Source organism: Hylobates moloch, unplaced genomic scaffold (assembly GCF_009828535.3).
Source record: "Hylobates moloch isolate HMO894 unplaced genomic scaffold, HMol_V3 SCAFFOLD_5, whole genome shotgun sequence".
Taxonomy (NCBI): Eukaryota; Metazoa; Chordata; class Mammalia; order Primates; family Hylobatidae; genus Hylobates; species Hylobates moloch.
Genome location: NW_026652280.1, coordinates 158,083,980 through 158,107,822, shown reverse-complemented (window position 1 = coordinate 158,107,822; position 23,843 = coordinate 158,083,980). Strand labels below are relative to the sequence as shown.

The following is a 23,843-nucleotide window of genomic DNA, read 5'->3' as shown; positions in this document are numbered from 1 at the left end:
GGAAAATTCCAGTAGGTCTTGCAAAATGGGAAGCATTTCCAGGTAGAGAAGGGGTACGTGGAATGAAATATCCTCAAGAGAGATACTGAATAGATTGTCTGGCAAGAATAAAGGGAACAGCAGGACTTGAACAAGAGAAAGTGGGGCCAGAAAATGAGCGAAGAAGCCAGAGAGGAGCCTCGGCTGGTGTGGGGGTGGCAGGTAGGGAGGGAGGTGGTTTCTGAGGAGTAACGTCCTGAACGATAAACTGAAGAATGACTAGTGGGGTGGTGCGGTGTAGACTGAAGGGAGGGCTGGAGGGCAGAAAACCTGGTATTGGCAAGACCGCCTAGGAACTTGTTGAACTGACTGAGATGCCAGACGGCTAGAAGTGAGACTAAGATTTGACAGTGCTGGCAGTCAGAATGGGGCGAAGGGATGGGACTATGAGACGGGAATCTAAGTCCTCTCACACTCCATGCTCTTCTCATTCACCACAGCTGTTTCCATGTGCCCCATAAACACTATGGTAGATTGCCAAAAATGGCTACATTTCTTCCCCTCCCTGTATCCATGCTCCTTGAAATGGGACCCTGCAGCTCCTCTGTCATGTATTTCTTGAATCCAGGCTAACCATATAGCTTGCTTTAACCATCAGAATGTACTGGAAGCAACGTGGTGTGAATTCTGAGTCTCAGTGTCAAGACGCTTCTGCTCTCTCCTGGAACCCTGCCCAATCACCATGTGAACAAACTTGGGGTAACTTGCAGGATGATGAGATACATGGCTTAGTCATCATTATCACTCCACCTGACAGCCAGTGACCCCCAGAAACAAAGCCTAGCTGACATGGACCTGCAGCCACCTGTAGACACACGAATAGTCCCAGGTGAAAGGAGAAGGACTACGTAGCTGAGCCTAGCCCAAATCACCAACCCACAGAATGGCGAGATAAATAAAGGATTGTTATTTTGAGCTGTAAATTTTGACTCAAAATGCTGAAAGTACATTTTGACTCAAAATGCTGGCAGTAAATTTTGGGTTGGTTTGTTACACAGCATAAGATAACTGATACACACTGCAAATAACTGTATAGCCATAATATTAGGGAGTGATGCTATATGAAGCCCCAGAAGCTTTCTCACTTTTAAAAAGTACATTATTTTCCCAGCTCTTAAGGAAGTTTTCTACCATGGAAGAACTGAATAGATTGAACAACAATCACATTTAGGTGAGATGAGAGGAGAGATAAAAAATAGAGCAATAATAAAGAGTAGAGCCCCAGTATGTTTTATGTTGTAGCTGTGAGCCAACTTTCATTACAACACACTACAAGGAACTGTCTGAATTCCCTGGCTGAAATAATACTCCGTTGTTTTGGATACTCCCATCAACAGGGGCCTGGAAATAGTTTCATTACCCAAAAAAGTTTTTATTTTAATAGTATTTGGCATGTAATCATGGATCTTTATCCTGCCCATGGTCTTACAAAGAAACATGGGTTGCTCTGTTTTTTTAAGGCATGGAAACATCATAAATCACAGAGATTAGAGAAAAGTACAAATAAATAGACATCTCATCATAGCACTGGTAGGGAAGCATCTAACTTAGAAGTGTGAGTATCATCTCAAAAATAAAGTCAAAGAGTCACTTTGTTTAAGAAATGAAGAACTTACCAGTAAGACTTTGTGTGGTCCGATGTTTTCAGGTTTTAAGTGGAATGAATCTGAAATAGAATTAAATAAACATTCCATAAGTAAATCACATTTGGAAAGGGTGTGCTTTAGATCCCAAGTGACTGCCATAACGTTGAGCATTTATCCATGTAGTTAAAGATGAAAAAAGCTTTTTCTGGCTCCTGATGGAAGAGGGAACATTTTTGCCAACACAGTTTAACTTCCTGAATAGAGAGGGCACGCTCTCATCTACTTCGGGGAGTGCTCAAAGTCTGACGCCAGTGTAACTCTAAATGGTAGTGTTTTTTCCAAACCTCTCCAAGTCAGGGGAAGCCTCTCTAGCCGTTGCCCTTGCCTTGGTCTCAATCTCTTTATGCCAGGACCCAGCCACGGCCCCCTCTAAGACACCACCTAAAACACCGGTGGTCCGACATAACTTGCAGGGCAGAGGAGGAGTGTTCGAGACTTTCTAATGGTGGCTTTCTGATCATATACATAAACACAGATTTTTGTCTTAATTGATAACAATGAGCCTAAGGCAGTGTTGTTCAATAGAAATATAACCCAAGCCACATGCTATTAAAACATAATATTAAATATATTTAATAATTAGATTAACAATATATAATTATGTATCACATTATGTATTAATTATAACTATAATTATAATAAAATACATTTAATCATAATATTAAATGTTCTAGTAGCCACATTTAAAAAGCAAAAAAGAAATTAATTTTAATATTTAATTTAACCTAATTCATCTAGAATATTATTGTTAACACATAATACAGAAATCCTTAACAAGATATTTTGGTTTTTTTAGACTAAATCTTCAAGATTCAGTACATCTCAACCTGAGCTAGCCACATTTCAAGTAGTCCATGGCCACACATGGCCACTGGCTACCATACTAGACAGCACAGGTCTAGGGAGCCTATTCTTGGCCTTCAGGTATTGGTAAGGCTTCAAGAAGTCCGACGCATATGAAGATCTTATTCACCTATTTTCCTTCTCTCGGTCATCTATCATTACTCCCATTTCATGATGCCATTTTAACAGAAATCAGACATAATGACAGCAAATACTTATATATAGCACTTACTATGTGCCAGGGACCGTTCTTGGCATGCCCCTATCTTACCTCAATTAAACGTCACAATAACTTTATGAGGTAAATATATTATTCTCACTTTGTAATGAGGCAACTGAGGCACAGAGGGGTTACCTTATTTACACAAGACTGTGAGACGGTGGCAGGGATGGGATTCAAATCTAAGTTGTTTGCCTCCAGAGTCCATGCTTTTACCCACTACCCTCTCAATTAAATTTGAACAGCTCAAAATAAGATAATTACTTTCCGTTTTAATTATAACCATCAAATGATCCAAGTCTGCTCTCATGATAACACGGCTAGACAATAGCAGTGATGGCAGATGGAACAGTTACTGGATGCACCAGCAAATTAAATTTAAAAAATTTAGGATCCGAGCACAAAAACCACAGCAGGTGGGGTCGAAAAGGCTGCACCGGGTCTGGAGGTTTGTCTGGATGACCAAGGTGGTGGTGGTTGGGGAGGTTAATGTGAGGTCCATGGAAAATCTTCTTTTGGTGATTTTTCTGAGGGAAGGGCCTAATGCTTTCATCAGATGCTGAAAGATTTCTCAAATGGGTCTTTTAGATAGATATCCCTATATCTGTGTCAGCAGGGGTAGGGAGTTGGAAAGAATCAAGAAAACACATCCTTTTCACTTTATTAATCCACAGGCCCCCAAAGAATCACACTCAGTGAGCAAAATCAGACCCCCGCATGCGAGCTTTCTGCCAAATCACAGAGACGGAGGCTGGTCAGTGACACTGTAGGGCTGAGGCCACTCCAAGTGCTGCCACCCAGTCTCCCATGGAGAGCCCTGAACCTGCTGAAGGATTTAGGTTTTAGGATCAAGGCCAAGCTCCTCAGACTACTCTAAACAGCCCCTGTGGCCTCATGCCTGGGCTCTCCCTCAGGCGCCTCACTGGCAGGTCCCAAAATGCACACCCTCCCCCCTTCACTCCTCTATGCCTTTGTGGATTCTGTTCTTTCTGCCCAACATGTCCTTTCCCTACAGTATCCGTGGGTCTTCACATCTCAGTTCAAAAGTCCCCACCTCTGGGACGCCTGTGCGAACACCCTCGACTGGCTCAGCAACCACTTCTCTGCAGCAGCAGCAATAAGGCAGAATTCATTCAATTCAAATGGCAATTACACACTACTATGTTTATGTGTCCCTGAAGGAGGGGATGCGTTCTGAGATGTGAATTGTTAGGGGATTTCATCGTGTGAATACCGCAGGGTGTACTTACACAAACCTAGAGGACACAGCCTACCACACACCTAGGCTGCATGGTAGAGCCTATTGTGTCTAGGCTATAAACCTGGACAGCACGTGACTGTTGTGAATACTGTAGGCAACTACAACACAATGGTAAGTATTTGTGTATCTAAACATAGAAAAGGTATAGTACAAACATGGTATTATCATCTTTAAAATAGGTTGTTTTGTTTAAAAAACATTCAGTCAGTACCAACGGTATTATAGTGTTAAGGGACCACTGCCACAGATGCAGCATATAGTTGACTGAAATTTCATTATACGCACATGACTGTACTACTGGTAATCTTAAAAGCTGGTTTTGTATGTGCTAGGCACTGTTCAAGTGCTTTACATGCTCCTTTAATCCCCTTAGTAATCCTGTGAGGAAGGTTCTTTCATTATTCCATTCAGCAGGACAGCAAATTGAGGCACAGAGGTTAAGCCAGTAGCCTAAGGTTACATGGCTTGTAAGTGGCAGAGCCAAATTGTAAACCCGGACAACTTGGTTCTAGATCTCACACTCCATGCCTGCTCCAACCAGCGTCCACTTCCCTCTGCTCTCATTGCCCTTGTACTCACTTTACTCTGGTGTCTCCTGTATTTTAGATTTCCATTTATTGGTTTCTCTCCCCACGTCTGCAGAATCCCTGAAGGTTAATAATATGTCTAGCTCATTTTTGTCTCTCCAGGACCTAGTAAGGTGCTTGGTATATGGTAGATACTCAATAAAGACACACACAGGAAAACACTGGAACAGCACTGAAAGGATAGGAGCCAAGGCTATCAACCCAGGCCTGATAAAAACGCACCAGGATAAAGAATCTTCAAATACACACTTGAACAAAGCAAGTTTTGACTTCATCTTTTAAATCCAGCCAGTTCCAAGGAGATGGTCACTTCCTAGGCCTGTTCAATACCAGAGGGAGGAGAAGCAACTCGGAGCTTGGCAGACTTGCTCACACCTCCAGGTTCATCGGTTTTACTTGGCTTTGCATGTAGAACTAAGTAATAACATGCGTAAGCAACAGCATACCCAATGTCTTGGCTGGCCATTATCAAGGACTGCCAGAAAAGACACACGCTGAAAAATCTCCTTTGGCTGCCTGGACGTGGCTTGGATATTCCTACCCTGGAGTTCCAGGATATATTTCTTTCCATTACTATCTAAACTCCCCTCAGATGGCTATGGAATTTGAACTTGTAGAAGAATACTTTCCTCTAACAGTGAGAAAGGCAGAAAGTCTTAAGATCTAGAACATACACAGATCTCTAGGAAGAGAAGGAGCTCTCTATAGCCTGGTCAGAGATTGCACCAGGACTGTGGCCCAGCCTACCCGCTCGCAGATAAATGCAGTCAGCCATAACATCCACACTTTATACTGCATCTAGAATGGAAAAGAATCCACCACCTTCCCATGTACATGGATGGATGCCAGCATCACTTGTTATTAACAACCAAACCATAAATCTGTATTCTGACTCTTGCCATATCATCTCCTCACATGATGAAGAAATAATGACACTAATTTAGTTATTATTGAGAGGTATACTGAATGTAAATCACGTGCCAGGGATGGCTGTAGGTGCTGGAGATGCAGTGGTGAATAAGTATATTACATTCTTGACTTGAGGCCTTTACATTGTAATGGGGGACAGCAAACAAACACGTACACAAATAAGTAAATAAGATTTTAAACAATAAGTTCTACCATTTTTTTCATACATGCAAGGAGTGAAGTGACCTAATGAAGAGTTTAACAAGGTCTCTTCAGCAGCTGTAGGGAGGAGTACTGAAGAGGCAATAGCGAACAAATGGTGACCAAGTATGAGGTCATTTGATTGTTCAGGTGAGATGGTACCTCAGATGGAGAGAAGTAGATGATTTCAGTATAGGTTCTGCAGGCAAAACAATTAAGACTTGCTGATGAAGTGGATACAGGGGGTCAAGCAACTTGGTCAATGATGGTTTCATTTACTCAGGGAGAAAACAGATTGACGGAAGAAAAAAATCAAGAATTCTGATGTGATCTGGTTAACGCTGAGACATCCAAGGGGGGATGTCAAGAAAGCATTAAGAAGTCTAGAACCATGCTGCCCAATAATAGGTACATGTGGGTCTTCAAATTTAAATACAATTAAAAACTCACTTCCCCAGTTGTATGAGCCACATTTCAAGTGGCCAAGCAGCCACTGAGGCAGCTACCCTATTGAACAGCACAGGTACTATATGGTTTCACTTGCAAATTCTGATATGTTATCTCAAAAGGCAAAACAGATGTAAAAGGGCTTTTGACACACATAGAGGACCCTACTGTAAGGATAAAAGGTAAATGCTACACAAAGGTGGGGCACAGTTGAGGGAAATATATCCTATGCTGTAAGTCTATCCTACACATTTGTCTTTATTAGCTGTTTGGAGGGCTACCAACTTTCTAAAGTAATACTATTTGTGTCAAAGAATTATAAATTCGTTCTTGAGCTCCAAAGGTTAAAAACAGTGGGTTAAAACGCTGGCATTTTGCCCCATTGGACAAGGGCTTCTGTCCCAGAGAATGGCACACCCCAAAAGGTTGAACTGGCCTACTTTAATCAAATGGTACCACCCCATTATCTCCACCTTGGGACTGGCTCCTGGCTGGAAGAGCTGGTCTAAGCTGTTCATCAGGAGAAACTCTTTTCACCTGGTTACTGTCCTAATCCACAGAGAGCTTCTGAAGACAAAGTTTTGTTTTTAATTGAGGAACTGGTGGTATATGTACTCAACTAACTTGCAGATAAGTTGGGGGAAAAGTATTCTGATAACGCCAAAGACAGTATAAATTTTAAAAAATACACAAGGATTCCAATTTCATCACGCTTTAAGAGAATAAGTGAAAAAGTCAGAGTAAACAAGAAATTGAAATGTTATACTCAATATAATTTTTCCCCATTTTTGTACTGAAAGGACAATGCAGTTTTAAAAGGATGGCAAGCTTCTTTGGAATTTACCCATATTTCCAGCATCCTAGTGCTGCTATTTATTTTTGCATGTTACCTTTGATAGAAACGTGTTTTTACGTGACTATGACCATAGTTTATATGCTATTGGTAGTAAAGGCTTTGGAATTGGACAGATCTAGGTTTGAATGTCAGATCCTCAACTAACGAGATGCAAGTCCTTGAACAGTTTATCTCTAGTTTTCAATTTCCTAAAGTGTAAAATGGAGCTAATATTGCCTTTTGTATATACTTGCTGTAAGGATAAAAAAAGAAAATCTTAGCACAGTGCCACTAGGACAAATTCCATGAATTATGGCTACTATTTCTTTCTAAAATTTCAGCTTAAATATTTTAGTATTTCTACACATAGACATAAGAGTTTCATGTAAAAGCCACAGTTTCCTAAATCAATCCCCTAATGCTGGAGAGTTAAGTTACTGCCAGTTTTTATTATCACAAACATGACTGCACTGGACATCTTCATGGCTCAGCTTTTTCATTCCTTTATCTTATTTCTCTGGCTTCTTTAAATTCCTAACAGTAGAATTACTAGTTTTTGCTTTTAAAAGGGTTTTTGTTAGCATTCAATAATATCACCAGCAAAATAATGCACAGTTCCTAAGATCTTCATATTTTATACATAAAATAGTATTAAGACTGTTTTATTTTGTATGTGTAAGACCATTAGGATCAACATTTTTACAAGTTTGTTTATTAATGGTGTCATCTCAAAAAACAATTAATTTTATATTTTTTGGTTATTCATGTACTATGATCCTGATGTTTTTCTTGTAAGTTTGAATAAGTTCTTTGTAGCGCACAGTAATCAACAGGTAATATATACATTTGCTACAAATAGATTCCCAAAACTTATGCAATTTTAAGATAAGTATCTTTTCACTTACATGGCATTTCATAAATAATGTGTCACAGCTATATTTTGTATAAACCTCAAGAGCTATGATATTGCTTCTTGGCAAAATGTTTGGCTTTTGATTGTGTCTCAAAGTCAATTTATATCCAGGCTGATCATCACAGCAACCCTGTGAGTGAGCCGGGGATTGGAAAAATGTTGCGTGTACAGCAGAGAAAACAGTTCCAAACAGGCCAGGTGTCTGAGGCAGGACCACTGAATCCTGCAGTTGGCCAAAACCAGACTCTGAATCCCTCTTTCTCGGAGTCACAGGACCCCTTGTGAAAGGAAGCTTGCAAGGTAAAAGTGAAGAGATGCATTTTGTGCAAAATGGATTATTATTCAAAGCACCAATTCGATATTGTTTCCTATCAGAAAGCCTTTACACACAGCACCAGAGAACCATGTTTACTTCCCTGGAGGATCTCAAGAAATGTTAGCATTATTTCAGCAAATTTACTATAACGATGGCGCACAAAATGGATCCACCCTCACACAGTTTTTTATACAGGCAAAATAATTTAAATAACTTAAACCTAAATTAAGTTTTACTTTATTGTTATTTTTTACCTGGCATAAATACCACTTCTTCTCCCAAGTATTCCCTCATTCTTTGGCTCAATGAAACCACTCTTCTCTTAGAATTTCTACAACCTTTTCTACCTCCTACTTTTTATCACAGATATTTGGGAATGTGTTGCACTTCTCTGACTGGGTGGTAAGGTCCCAACGGTCCATATTTTAGTTCTATCTCCTAAATCACCTGGCATCTTTCTCTGCATGGAGGAGCACTCGTTCAATGTTTTACAGAGATATGGGAGAAGAATTTTACACAGTTAAGAGACAACAGTTTTTTTTTAAAAGTAATTAAAATAAAAGCATTAAAGTACAGGTTGCACTAACTGTATTCTCTTTGCTACACCATTCCTTATTTTGGCAACCATACCATCATGAGACACTTCTAATGCATTCTTAGGCTGGAAGTCTGCATTAGCCAAACAATACTAAACTACATTAAACAGAATGTCTAAGAATGTTTCCAACCATGTACAAATCTGTATAAATATGTAACTATTATCTGTGATGCTTTTATTTGCAAATTCAGATAAAACTTATTTCTCAAAAATTCGCTGTGTACACAACACAGACACACACACAGCACACAAGCACTAAAGTCTTGGTCAGCATTTAGGAAAAACTCAGATAAAAATATGGGACATCTGTTTCCTAATACCAGGAAAATTCACAGGAAATGATTAATGTTAACTAGGAAGAAAGAAATAACCTGGATCAAATTATGAAAAGAAAACATCAAAAATGCACAATTTAATACAGTATAGCCTGTGAGCCATGAGATCTTCAAAAGTGGGGATGATTTAACATTTTACTGAAATATCTGTTACAGTAGAAACATTTTTATTCCATGTATATACCAATAAACAAAACTGAATATCCCTGCCTACACAATACTTTCAGATTCTGTGTCTCCCCACTGATATTTATGTAACCCTTGGCAGTTGAGGTTAGCCGTTTCGTGTCTATTTCCATAATGTGCCCAGTGCCTTGTGGGACAAATTAAGACCTAACACTAGATTGGATGGTGGTCCCCAGATAGAGAGGATGGGGCTCTTTTGAGAAAGATCTAGCATAGCTATGTCTCCCAAGGAGAACCGGAGGGACAATGACAGCCAGCCACAGAGCAAGGTCAAAGAAAACTGTAGATGAAGAGGGTTTGTACTTGTTGGCTCTCCCACCATCCTGCTGCTTGTGTCTCTGAACCTACTGTGTTTGGCAATGTGGAAGGTGGTAGAGACAAAACAGAGAACAAAATATAGTCCCTCTCTGGGCCAGATGCAGTAGCTCATGCCTGTAATACCAGCACTCTGGGAGGCTAAGGTGGGTGGATCACTTGAGGTCAGGGGTTCGAGACCAGCCTGGCCAACATAGTGAAACCCCTCTCTACTAAAAATACAAAAACAACAACAACAAAAAACTAGCCAGGCATGATGGCATGTGCCTGTACACCCGGCTACTTGGGAGGCTGAGGCAGGAGAACTGCTTGAACCTGGGAGGTGGAGGTTGCAGTGAGCAGAGATTGAGCCACGGCACTCCAGCCTAGGTGACAGAGTGAGACTTATTTATATATACATACATACACATATATGTGTGTGTGTGTGTGTGTGTGTGTGTGTATGTGTGTGTGTGTATATATGTGTATGTGTGTATATATGTATGTGTAAAAATATGTGTGTGTGTGTATACATATATATATATATATATATAGTCCCCCTCCTCAAGGAACCCACAGTAAGCCATATAAACAACTCATGAGGCCACCATAGCTCCAGTGGCACATAATCTAATCGCAGTAGGTACAACTAACTCTGAGAACACAGGGGACACTTATACCAGTCTGGAATGACCATAGAAGGCTTCCAGGAGGAAGCAGCATGGAAGCTAAACTGTACAGAATGACCAGGGTTTACCACAAGAGGAAAGGAGGGAGGTACAAGTAAGGTAGAGGGAACAGCTCGTGCCAAGGCCTGAGAGGAAGTGAGTCCCTAAGCACACTGGGGGATGCAAAGAGCTTGGTGCACCGGGGCAAAGAGTTCTCCAGTGGAGTCCTATTAACTAACAGGCAATAGTCAGGCAAAGAGTTCTCCAGTGGAGTCCTTATTGACAAACAGGCAATAGTCAGGCAAAACCTAAAGAAGGTAACTGTAGTGAGAACCACAGGACGAATGGAAATGACCCAGAATCTCCAGCATCTTCACATCAGAAAGAGTTAGCACTAACGGGGGGACAGCCAAGGCCCTTTAAGGTAATAGGCCTCTAGAGAGGGGCAAGAAGATAAACTGTACCATGGCCACAACCTCATCAGAGTCAATGCTGGTTTCCAATTCAAAGGAAAAACCAATAGCCAGCTACCCAACCCAACAGAAAGGAAGAGTGAGCAGGCCTTCTTCACAACCCTAAGAGGATGGCAGAATTAGCTCCATTTTACAGGTAAGTTGCTGGTTTTAGAGGACAGTATTTATCGATATTCCTTTCTGTTGATTGATCCAGCTTCTGACTAGGAAAAAACCAACTCATCTTGCTCTGCCTGGGACTTCCCAGTTTTTCTACTGAAAGTCTCATGTCCCAGGAATCCCCTCAGTGCCATGCAAGCCAAGATGGCTGGTCAGCCTACTCAGAGTTTGTGAGGCACATAAGTGGGCAATGGGATTTATGACACAGGTTTTTGTACAGGAACTGGTGCAAAGTTACATGTGGCTGACCTCCCCAAGCTAACCTGAATCCTTTGAACCACGGAACCTTTTGGAACAGCTTAGTGGCTTCTCCAGTGCTCCTACATAATTTGCCATAATTTACACTGAATAATATTTGCAAAGCAAAGCCTAGCTGAGGGCTTAGTGATTACTATCTGTGTGCTAACGTCAAATAACTTCATACTTCACAGCAACTAGCCAGAAGAGTGGTCTGAAATTAGTTGTTGTTGTTAACTGAAAGTTAACCAAATATCTTTCAGCTTTAACTTTTCTGTTTTTTGTTTGTGAGACAGTGTCTGGTTCTGTCACTCAGGCTGGAGTATAGTGGTGCGATCAGGTCACAGCTCCCTGCAGCCCCTACCTCCTGGGCTCACACAGTCCTCTTGAGTTTCCCTAGTAGCTGAGACTACAGGGGCACTTCACCACACCCAGTTGGTTTTTGTATTTTTTCTAAAGAGATAGTGTCTTGCTGCGTTTTCCAGGCTGGTCTTAATCTCCTGGCCTCAAGCCATTCTTCTGCCTTGGCCTCCCGAAGCATAAGGATTTAAGGCATGAACGACTGTGCCTGGCCAGCTTTAACTTTTGACATTGAAAATCTTCCTAAAATAAATTAGTTTACTTACACACGAAGAGTAGTATACATATTTTCATATATCTTTGTTAACTAGGAATTCTACCAGGCCTTACTTATTGCAATGGCTTACATTCTTACTGTTCGACAGATTTAAGAAGGTTTAGAAGACGACAAGAACGCACTACAGTTTCCAATAAATACAGTCACAATAGGATATTACTTTGTGGCAATATCTGACAGGCAGAGAGTGGCTGACAAATCTTTACAGAATGAATGATGGTGGGAAAGTGGGCCATACAGAACTACAAAAAAGAAAATGATGAGGACAGTCAGTGAGATAAAGGCTATACTTGTGCTTTTGCTACAGTGCTGTTGACTAAAGCAGTGGGAGCTCCGAGCTGAGGCACACAGTTCTTGTCCAATAAAAGGAAGGAAAAGCTCTTCAAGAGCAGTCCTTTCCTTACAAGGGTGGTAATGAATAAAACGGGCGACATGGCCTTCGGTCTGCAGAAGACGCAGAAAGACTTCAATGGTAAGACCGAGGGCCCGCTATTACGTCCTGATTCAAAAGGCATCCCCCCAGGAAGCTCAGGAAATGGCATCCAGGCTAATGCTCTTTGGTGAGAATCCTGACATAGGAAGGGATGAAGACATATGCCTTAGAGTCTTTTTCAGACAAAAGCAATGATTTCTAACACATTTTTGGTTAGCTTTCGATGAAAAGGTATTTCTAACATCTAATTGTGTTTGAATGGAACTATATTAAAAACACTTTTCATTAGCCTTAGAAAACTAAAAAAAGAATTAAGAGTAAAATTTAGCAGTATTTTTTTACTGGTGATATAACTACGATTCCCTCTAAAAACTCCGGTTTCATTGGAGCAGTCTAGGTAACTGAGATTTTGCTATATGTTGAAAATAAACATTCTGCCCATGAGGCTTCGCCCTCTAATGCTATTACTCTTTTTGCCGACACCTTTGCAACAAACACAGATAGAATCACAGCAGACATATTCGGGTTATGTCTGCTACAGAGTCAGGCGGCACAATCGGGCAGGATGCAGCCAAGAGCACTGCCCTGAGCCTGGATCAGAAAAACAAGAGCCGGAAGGGTTTGTTTCCACTCTGCCAGACCCTTGGTGTAGATGAGCGCACTTCCCCAGGCCTCGGACTCAGAGGAAGAAAATGAAAAGTGCTCTTCAGGTGAGGCTGTGAGCCTCCGTCCAAGACCTGCACATTCACAGATGTGTGAGGTGAGTGTGCTATAAAGTATCCCACGCTGGTTTTGGGGCTTTGACTCCACACAATAGTTTAGTCTTAAACTCTAGCTACCAAAATATAGATTAGCAAAGAAATTTTTCTGTCATTGAAAACCAAAGAAGATATACAGATTCTAAGGACTTGCTCATCTTTTCCTGTATCATCAAGAGATCAACAGCTTATTAAAAAACAAAAACAAAACACTCAACTGTGTTCAACACAGTCCACTCAAAGCCACAACTCAACAGGAAGACAATTCTGAAGAAAACCAGCATATCCAGTACAACCCACCTGTTCTTATACCTACCACCTGCTTCCTGGGCAAAGCCACCTTTGCTGCCTCTATTGTAGTATTAGTTTGCACCCCCACCTCCACCAGGCATCCTTACAGATCCTTCCATTTTACATACATTCTGAACTACATAGACAATCTGCTGCCCATCATTTAGGGAAATATACGCGCATATAATCATTGTACTAGCCAAAAAAACCCAGAGCCAAGAAAAAAAACCTGTCATCCACTATACCACAGCAGGGAGATTTAAAGTCAGCTCAGGGCATTCAATAACGTTCTATCTGTCAAATCAGCCACTTCTGTGCCTATCCCTTTTCCTCAGATCTCCTGTTGGCCATTTATTTATGTATCTGCATCAACAAGTTGATCGTAAGGTCCCCTGACTGCACAGGCCATAGTTTATTCCTTTTTTTTTTTTTGAGATGGAATCTCGCTCTGTTGCTCAGGCTGGAGTGCAGTGGCACTATCTCGGCTCACTGTAACCTCTGCCTCCCGGGTTCAAGCAATTCTCCTGCCTCAGCCTCCTGAGTAGCTGGGATTACACGCGTGTGCCACCACCATGCCTGGCTAATTTTTGTGTTTTTAGTAGAGACAAGGTTTCACCATGTTTGTCAGGCTGATCTCCAACTCCTGACCTCGTGATCTGCCCGCCTTGGCCTCTCAAAGTGCTGGGATTACAGGTGTGAGGCACCATGCCCAGCCCATACTTTATTCCTATACGTATTTGTTTTCCTTCCCACAAGAATTATCTCTTTACTTGAAGCGCCCTAGATTTTTAATAAATGAAAAACACACTCTGGATGTACTTATTTATATCTAATTTTCTAAAACTGAAATGTTGAGAGTGGCTCAGGGGAAGGGTAACGCGAGAGTTAATTCTGAAATTCAGTTCTATTTATCTTATTTGTCGAAGCCAGCTTTTATTCCTGTGAACATGTATCTCCTAATTCCAGGAACAACTGTGGACACTGACGATGTAAATACAGTTTTTCTTAATCTTTTAAAATTCGCACTCATTTCTGATAACCTTACCTTCCCTAATCAGATTCTGATATACCCATCCTTAGGTGTCTTAGGAAACTGTGATATGTATTTTCAGTCTCCTCTGCTGAATTCTCTCCTCTTCCTCAAATCTGATGACTCTCAAATCTCTCTCCAGTCTCAGCTTGCTCTTTGAACGCCAGACTTACCTGTCTGACTGACTTCTTAACATCTCCCCTAGGATGCTTAATAAGGCATCACAAACAATTGTGCCTTGGCCACAATCATCTCCCACACTGCTCTCCCCTCTTGGGGCTGCCGGGGGACATCAATGGTACCAGTAGGGCTCCATCATTCATGCCCTTGTTCAAGTCAAAATCTTCATTCCTTTTTGGCTCCTTTCTCACCAACTGCATATCCAATCAATCAGCAAATCCTGTCAGCCCTACCTTCAAAACACCTCCAGAATCCAGTCATGCCTTGGCCTCTCCTCTGCTCCCATCTGGGCAAACTAGCTGCATCTCTCGCCTGGCTGACTTAGAGTTCCCTCTGCAGATCTGGGCTTCACACTTGCTTCCCTCCTCAACTCCCCATCTAGCCTCCATCAGTCATTACTCCCTAACTCAAAACTCCCCAACAGTTTCTCAGCACACTTAACACACTCACTCACGTCCACTCCTTAGCCCATCAGGAGCTATGAGAACTGGCCTTGGCTCACTCTACCCAGCCACACTAGCCCTTCTTCTCCTTAAATCTGCCAAGCAATGCTCTGTCTCGGGGCCTTGATGCAGCTTCTTCCTTCTGCTTAAACTTCTCACAGACGCTGCAGGCCTGCACATCTCACTGCCTCGCTTCCTTCAGGCCTCTGGGTCAAGCGTTATCTCCTCAGAAAGGCCCTGCTCTCTCTTCCCAGACTCTGCTTTGCGCTTCTTCTTGGTACGGAACCCTTCCCCCTTCCTGGCACTCTATTTTCTATCTATTGAATTACTAGCCCTCTCCTTCACTGGAATGTCAACACCAGGAGAAAAGGATGTTGTTTGTTTACTGCTGTAGTTGTACTCCCAGTGCCTGAGGCAATGCCTGACACAGGCTAGGCCTTCAAGAAAAAATACACATTTTTTGGTTACTGAATGAATGCATATTCTCAACTGGCCAGAAATATTTTATTGAACTTGATTTTTCTGACGTTCATATTATAAAAATAAACATTTCCCCTTTCCCCAAGTGAATCATAAGATAAGGCATGATTTTTAAACTACGTATGCCTTACCCCTCAGATTCTGGTATCTGCCCACTGGGGGTGTTTTGATGTATAAAACCTCATGGCTACATTCTGAATTTTTACTAAGCATCCGGCATGTTCTGTAGTCTTTTGCCTCAAACTAAAGCCTTAAGGCTTTATTACCTTTAAAAAATGCTTGCAGAATTAAGCTAATAAAGACACCGTCTGCCTTATTTGTGGTAGTGGCAGATCCCCCTCCCCCACAGTTGTATCTGAATAAGGCTGGCTCAGATTTCAATGCCAAGTCGTTTGCCACACAACTTTTGTTGTATGGTTCCATGCGGTTTAGGCCCAGCAGCCACAGAAAACACTGTGGAATATTGAGACAACTCCTTGGAAGAGACCAGAAGGGAGTTCAGGCCCCTTCTGCCAGGAGTCTCCAATACATTTGGGTTTTCTGGCTGCCTGGCCAGTATTGGTGCTTTTCAGAACAGCAGTGTTTCCTTCATGAATGAACCCCATTTATCATGACGCACTCAGTGGACAGTTAGCTCCCAGGGGACAGCCATTCTCCCAGCCTCTGACATTTTCCCAGTGTGACAGTGAATACCACCCCACAGAGACTACTGCCACTCTGTGAATTCCACCTTGGACTCTTAGCAAACCTTAGCTTCAGAGAGTTCAGTCAACTGGAAATTGTCTCCTGTGTCTTTTCTCCTTTTCTTAAAGCATAATCTTTCTGATCTTTTATATATAAGACTTTGGAATCATTGTGTAAAAATAGGATATTCTTAATCCTGACTCATTTGAGAAATAAGTCAGACTCAGCTTAGTTCAAAGATCTGGTCAAATTCTAACATTAGTGATAACATAAATAGAAAACACAGATGGGTATCAGTTCTGCCCTTTTACCTCTTTAATAAATAAAATGCAATAAATCATCTGCAAGTCTTGGTGAACTTTGATTTCCATGTATTTCTTTAAAGCTTAAAAATTTTGATCTTTGTGATGTGAAATCCTATTTAATTGTTTGGGAATTTAACTTGTTAGGTGGTTTGTCCAAAAGAAGAAAATGGCAGATATCAAATACTAAGTATTTGGTCATTCAAGTCAAGCACTTTGATTTTTTTTTTTTTTTAAACCACAAATCTGGTCTCCTAGAATGTTGCGCTCCTGCAGTTTAACTCTGGACTTAATTCCGCTGCAGTCTGCATCCCTCTCGGGCTGTGCAAGTGGCTTTCTTCCGCTGTTCTCTGAATAATGAACTTGGGAAGAGCCAACATAAACCCCACACTGGTGATATTCTGAACGACCCCCAAATTCCTGCACTCGTCTGCAAAGCTTCACTGCCAACCCTCCTCCCTGTCCCCTCCTTCTTCAAACACTGTTTCACATGTTTTTCTCTTCACTCACTTTGTTGGGGAAGTATTTTGTTAACAGTTCTTTGACCAGTTTCAGCACACAGTTTCTGGCATTAGTCACTGTTGCAGCTTTTTAGAGACCTACCACTGACTCCAGAAAATATTTCTCTAGTTGAATTCGTTTACTCTTCTCTTTTGCCATCCAAAACGGAGAAGGGGGGATAAACTCTCATAGAGAGACATAATAGTCACAAAAACCTTTCTACTCAGCATAAACAGAATCTTAAGGCACCAAATGGGGGCTCGCAAATCCTGAATCCCTTAAACCAGATAATAAAGTCTTATAAGTAAACCATATCCACTAAACTTTAATGTCTGCTTTTGCTTCCCACTTATTACTTTTGTGAAAATGTGGCCAACCTAAGGTTGTCCATCCACCAGACAGTCCTCAGCATCTCCTTGCTAGCAGAACCTGGGCTTGTTGGAATAGTGCCCCTGTGAGCTCAGGAGAGATGGGAGCTGTAGTTCAAGGGTGGGTCTTTGCCCTGCTCACTCCAACGAGGCCTGAGGGGAGATGACGGGAGAATGCTGGGGAAGGATTCTGCTTCCTCACCAAAGCCAGGGGGTAGCATGATCCATGCCTCCTTGATTCTCAACTTTGCAACTGGTCATAAGGCACAGAACCGTGACGGCCATTTGCTGACCACGAGAAAGCATGTCTCAATTTAAAAAACTTAATACAACAAAGACGGTGGATCACAGAGATGAAAAGAGCATAGGTCTTTCATGGCAAACAGCAGAAGCAGCTGCCTCCTCTAAGCTTTAGGAAGATGTGGAGAAACTACTCCCTACTTGTTAGGGCCAAATTTGCCCAGCTTTTCTGTTACTTATAGTCTTGATATATATGAGATGACAAAAGAAAGGCTTAAGGCTTCTTAATTTGGTCTCCTCTAACGTAGAATTGAGAAAATTTTTGTTTAGCAAACTTCAAGCTTATAGGGCAAGTATGACTTGCTCCAGCTATATTTATATTATTTAGCACAGAGGCCCTTCAGCTGTCTCAATCCAGAGTGGTCGCTCCATCCACCTATCCAACCAACCATCCATCCATCTACCCACCCACCCACCTATCTGCCAACCCATTTCTTCTTTTTTTCTAACAACAGCCAACTGCTGAGCCAGGCACTTCACTAGGCACTGTGGATACAAACAACCCAAAGGACAGAAAATACGATACCCATTTTAGAGATAAGGACACAGGTGTACAGGGTTTTGATGCTTTTCCTAAAACCTAGTCTACAAGTGTAGAGTTAGGATTCAAATCTAGGATGTGTGAATTCAAAGGCCTTGCGCTTTTTACCATCCCATGCAGCTTCAAACAGTAATCTCTTTGTTGGCCTGATTTAGAAATAACAAAACTGCACTGCTTTTTAATATTCTGCAATTTTGACTGTTCCCAACCCTGCCATCCGCAGTTAGTTACACTGCGCCCTTTCTTGATATTTGATGTACCCAGACCAAAGGTCCACTTTCCACCTAGAAGTCTGACGGACACCATGCCTGCAAGATGGCAGCCCACCATGATCTCTTTTTCGACCGCACGCACCTTGCCTCTGCAGGCTGCTGTCTGCACTGCGAGTCCCAGACCTTTTCTACCTTGCTTACCTGTGCTGAGTACACTCTGTGGCACTCACTAGGTCGTCCATACATGTCTGCTGATTAAATGTATGAGAAAAAACAAGCCAAAGAATATGAAGCTGTGTCAGGAAATCCTGAATGCCAGTTCTTAGGACTCTTAATTTAACGAGTTGGTGTCACTTCAAAAACCTTGGCAGACAGTCCCATTCCAGAAGGTGTTTAATAAGCTGCTGACTAAGCTCTCTGGACACAAGGTTTATAGCAAATATGTTCTCATCCGTGAAATGCTGGAAACAACCCAAATATCCAGTATTTGGATTAAAAGTTGAACCAATGGCCACTTATCAGTGCAGGGGTTTCCTTTATTGCCATTACAAGAAAAAGGATGTGGAGTGTGAGGACACAGGAAAAGGGCAACACGAACCAAGGTCAGATGCAAAGGTAGGCAGACCAACAGAGAATAAATATGCTAACTCCAGCTATGAAAAAATATGCACATGGAAACTAAATGGTATGAGAACGTGAAGCTGAACTCACAAGAATACTTTCTCCTACGTGTACAATAAAAATTCAGAATTTAATAATTGAAAACTGGCTCTTCTTTCTGTTTAATCTCCATACCCTTCTTATGATCGATGTTATTGAATTCTTATGAAATGCAGGCTCACAATTTAACATGTGACCGATTTAGAAAAACATGCCTTCTATGTGCCTATGTGAAAATAAATGCCCTACTGACAAAAGACATCCATTTATTTGGCAGACTAAATATATCTATTTATTTGGATTCATTCATTTGTCAGGCTAAACATATACTACATTATCCCCAGTGTCTGAATGCTGTGGGTGTGAAAAGCCCGATACACACATACTCTTTTCACATTGCACATTCAGATAACCCAGTCTTTCCCTTTCAAGGACAACCATTCCCTGCTGAGACCGGCACACGCAGGCTGCTTTCTGCTTGAGGCCTGCATTTCCATACCTTTCTTTTAGCTAACTCTGGTTCATTAAAGAATTCCTGAACTTGAGTGTACCTTTCTCAAATAATAACAACGACGAGTACGACGATTTGACTACATACTAGGTATGTCTGTAAGCACTTTCCTATGAGCTCATGTCAATCAGGTTTTCCAGTATGACCTCAATACAGAGTAGATGACAGACAGCAGGCACTCAATAAACACGTATTTACTAGTCGGGTTATGCTTTAGTCCATGTAACTCTCATGTCCACATTATAAAAGAAGTATTATCATTATCAGTGTTTCATAGGTGGGGTGCAGATAGGTAAAGTCAATTGCTTAATGGCCAATATTTTGCTAAGGTCAATAGAAATGGGGTAGTGTTGTTTGTTTTGCGTTGCTATAAAGTAATACTTGAGGCTGGATAATTTATATAAAAAAAGAGGTTTATTGGGCTCACAGTTCTGCAGACTGTATAAGAAGCATAGTGCTGGCATCTGCTTCTAGTTAGGGCCTCAGGAGGCTTCCACTCATGGTGAAAGGCAAAGGGGGAACAGGTGTGTCACTTGGTGAGCCAGAGAGCAAGAGAGATGTCAGGTTCTTTTAAACAATCAGTTCTTGTGTGAACTAATAAAGTGAGAACTCACTCATTCCCATGGGGAGGTCACCAAGTTATTTATGAGGGATCTGCTCCCATGACCCAAACATCTCCCACGAGGCCCCACCTCCAACACTGGGGATCACATTTTAACAGGAGATTTGGAGGGGACAAACATCCAAACTAAATCGGGTAGTCAGCTTCCCACCTCAGCTAACCACATTTCAATCCCTGGCTCATTCTCAATGGGATTATACTTTTATGAGTTAAAAATTAAGTGACAAAACACAGACAATCATGCTCATCAGAATAAGTTCCAAAATTATTTTTCTACTAATACCTAACTTGTCCTGCCATTAAGATACAGGTTCTTGAAAGGCAGAGATCCCCCTGCCCTTTGTATGTCAATGGAAGGTGGAAATACTCTCCCAAAATGCCGCACCAAGTACCACACTAGACCATTCAGAGGCAAGAGGTCCCATGGCTTGTTGAACAGTGAGATTCAAAAGCATAACTGAGTCAGGCAGCACAAAACCATAAATTAAATCACCTGTGAAAGCCAAACAACGCAAGTATGAACTACACAAAAATAAAATGTAACCCTCCACACTCACTCTATAGAAGCCAACTAGCAGTGTGCAGCTTAGGGAAAACAGTCCCTTGCTGTGATAGTTCTGACTTTTGAAAAATCCCAACTTATTTCACTCAAATGATTCCCAGTTAAACTCTCTACACTTTGCCAGAAGAGGTTCTGACCTAGAAAACAGGATGGGAAATGGAAAAAATAATGATCGGTCCAATTCCAGTCAACCAGGGCGCGACACATCCATATCATGGCGTGCACATAGCATTTAACGAGAGAACCATCCCCTCAGCGCCAAGACCTTCCTCAGGTGGCTGCACCGGCCAGGCTTATCAAGTTCTACTGTAAACAGGGCTGAGGTGACACGCATCTCCACTGGCACCACTGGATGACCACGGTGGTCTTGAAACCAGCCTCTCTGGCTCAAATGCCCTTTCCTCAGATCCATCCTACTCATTAAACCAGTCCTCCCTCGCCCAAACTCCATTTTTGCTCCCATGTTCAAGAACTTATGGGAGGTTCCTTTCACTTTCTGCCTCAGTCTGCCCTCTCCTGTTTGCTTTCCAATGCCCTACACCAGGGGTCCCCAACTCCCAGGCATGGACTGGTCTCAGTTGGTGGCCTGTTAGGAACTGGGCTGCACAGCATGAGGTGAGCAGCAGGCAGCAAGCAGTACCACCTGAGCTCTGCCTCCTGTGGGCTCAGCGGCAGCGTCCATTTCTTACGAAGCACGAACCCTACGGTGAACTGCGTATTCGGGGAATCTAGGTTGTACACTCCTTATGAGAATCTAACTTAACGCCTGATGATCTGAGATGGAACAGTTTCATCCCCAACCCCTCTGTGACTGCTGGCCATGGAAAAACTGTCTTCCACGAAACCGGTCCCTGGTGCCAAAAAGGTTGGGGACCACTGCTGTATTGAAATATTTTTAGAGAAGAAGGTCAGACAGAAATCATGATATATTTCCATAAAGTTACCCTGAGTCTTCCTGCCTCCCCTTCCCCCTCTGCCACCCCTGAGACAGTGAGACCAACCCCTCCCCTTCCTCTTTCTCCTCAGCCTACCCAATGTGAATATGATGAGGAGAAAGACCTTTATGACGATCCACTTCCACTTAATAAACAGTAAATCTGGCTGGGTGCGGTGACTCACGCCTGTAATCCCAGCACTTTGGGTGGCTGAGGTGGGCAGATCACAAGGTCAGGAGATCGAGACCATCCTGGCCAACACAGTGAAAGCCCATCTCTACTAAAATACAAAAAATTAGCTGGGTGTGGTGGCACGAGCCTGTAGTCCCAGCTACTTGGGAGGCTGAGGCAGGGGAATTGCTTGAACCCAGGAGGTGGAGGTTGCAGTGAGCTGAGATCATGCCACTGCACTCCAGCCTGGTGACAGAGCAAGACTCAGTCTCACAAAAAGAATAAAAATAAAAATAAAAAAATAAAGTCAGTGTATTTTCTCCTCACGCTTTTCTTAATACATTTCTCTAGCTTACTTTAGTCTAAGAATGAATTATATAATACATATAACACATAAAATGTGTGTTAAGTGACTGTATATGTTATTAATAAGGCTTGTCAACAGTAGGCTATTAATAGTAATGTTTTTGAAGAGCCAAAAGTTATACATGCACTTTCGATTGCATAGGGGTTGTAACCCCTAAACTCTGTGTTGTTTGAGGGTCAACTATAGTTAGGAACGTGGCTACCCATTTTTACCAAATAGTCTGAGTCTGCTTCCCTTAGCGGAAACTGGGCCTTTTAAGAAGGGGCTATAAGGCATGGCAGACACGTCTATTTGTCTCTCCAGGGAACTGCTCTTCTTCACATCTTTACTGTACTTAGGATAATAAATCCCCAGGCTTGGCCATAAACAGCAGAGCATTGTACAGTATTCTACAATCATTTCATGTTTATTTGTCCTAACTTTGTATCTAGTTAGGTAGTGCCAATGAACCCAGACCACAGCGATGTCCATGGATCAACTTTGCTAGAGGACTTAGTTCTCACAAGTATACCAGCAACTAGAACTGTTCACAGACAGTTCAATTACAGTATTTCTCAAACTTGGACCCTAAAAAATTGATAATCCCAAAAGGCTTTCAATTATTAGCTTAATCTGATATATACTGTTAGAAATTGAAACTAAGAAATTAAAAAAATACTTACTAATCCATTAAAATATAATAGTAATAAATTCATTAGATCTTGGCAAAAACATTTATAAAAACAATGTTTTCCAAAACGGAAGAAATTTTAGTGAAAATTGTTTTACAGTTTTGTAAATCTCTTTAATTTCAACTCTCTTTGCATACCTTTTTAATAGGAGACAGCTGGTTTTTTTGGTTTCTGCTTCTAAATCCAATGTTTGAGAAATGTTGTTGTAGTATTAGTGTATGAAGAGTCTGGCCTCACACAGATATTCTTCTTTGAAACTAAATCCAAACTTGCTAAGTAGTGGCTTCTTACAGGCTGGCTGAAATCCTTTCAATGAACTTCTCGGCTTCTGCTATATTAAAATTGATTAGTCTCTCTTGCATTGGAACAGAACTTTAACCCATGCAGTTTTTAAGATCACACATTGTTCACTGAAAAATATTGGTTCACTGAATTACACAGGTTTTCCAAATGTTGACACATTACATTATACAACACTGAAAATGTACTCATTAATGTCATCCCTGATCTCATCAGCAAAGTCTAAATATTGGGAAGTGGTCAAGCTCACGGTGGCAGATACAAGTATTCCAAAATTCTGAGTTTGGCTTGAAAGCATTATTTTAGCAATAAATATAATCATTTTTCTTGAAGTGACAGACTATTCTGTTTTGAGAAAATGTCTGCCAAATATCCCAGTCTGAATAATCAGAGCTTGTCAGACATTCTTTCAAGTAAATGCAGTGTCAGGTGAAAAGGTGGCTAGTTCAACTTGCAACTGAAATAATCACACAAGCAGTTTTCCTTGAGACATACTTTATTATCAGCAGAAGAGCTTTAGTTTCCCTATTATGTCACAGAGAATTTTTAAAATGTGCTCTCAAAATTATGAGACTTAATTTTTACTGCTTCAAGGACATTCTTAAGTGAAAATGGCATTTTGGTTTTTTTGAGCGTGTGATAAGGGATATGACTACTGCCTTGTTTAATTAGCAGTTTTATCCACCCCTGTTTTTGTAACATCATTCCAAATGTCAA

The 23,843-nt window shown here is 41.5% G+C and overlaps 1 protein-coding gene across 3 annotated transcripts in view; it reads right to left on the bottom strand.

The window, feature by feature from the left end:
• The window catches only part of GNG12 (G protein subunit gamma 12), a 125,818-nt gene that overhangs the window by 69,216 nt on the left and 32,759 nt on the right, over nucleotides 1–23,843 (bottom strand). For 2 of the 3 annotated variants that reach the window (XM_032155643.2, XM_032155644.2), the window contains one exon: nucleotides 1,656–1,705. The gene's annotated coding sequence lies outside the window, so the exon portion shown is untranslated. Of the gene's footprint in view, nucleotides 1–1,655; nucleotides 1,706–2,658; nucleotides 2,729–23,843 lie in introns of those variants that run through there. The other variant, XM_058439680.1, reaches the window with a different exon arrangement.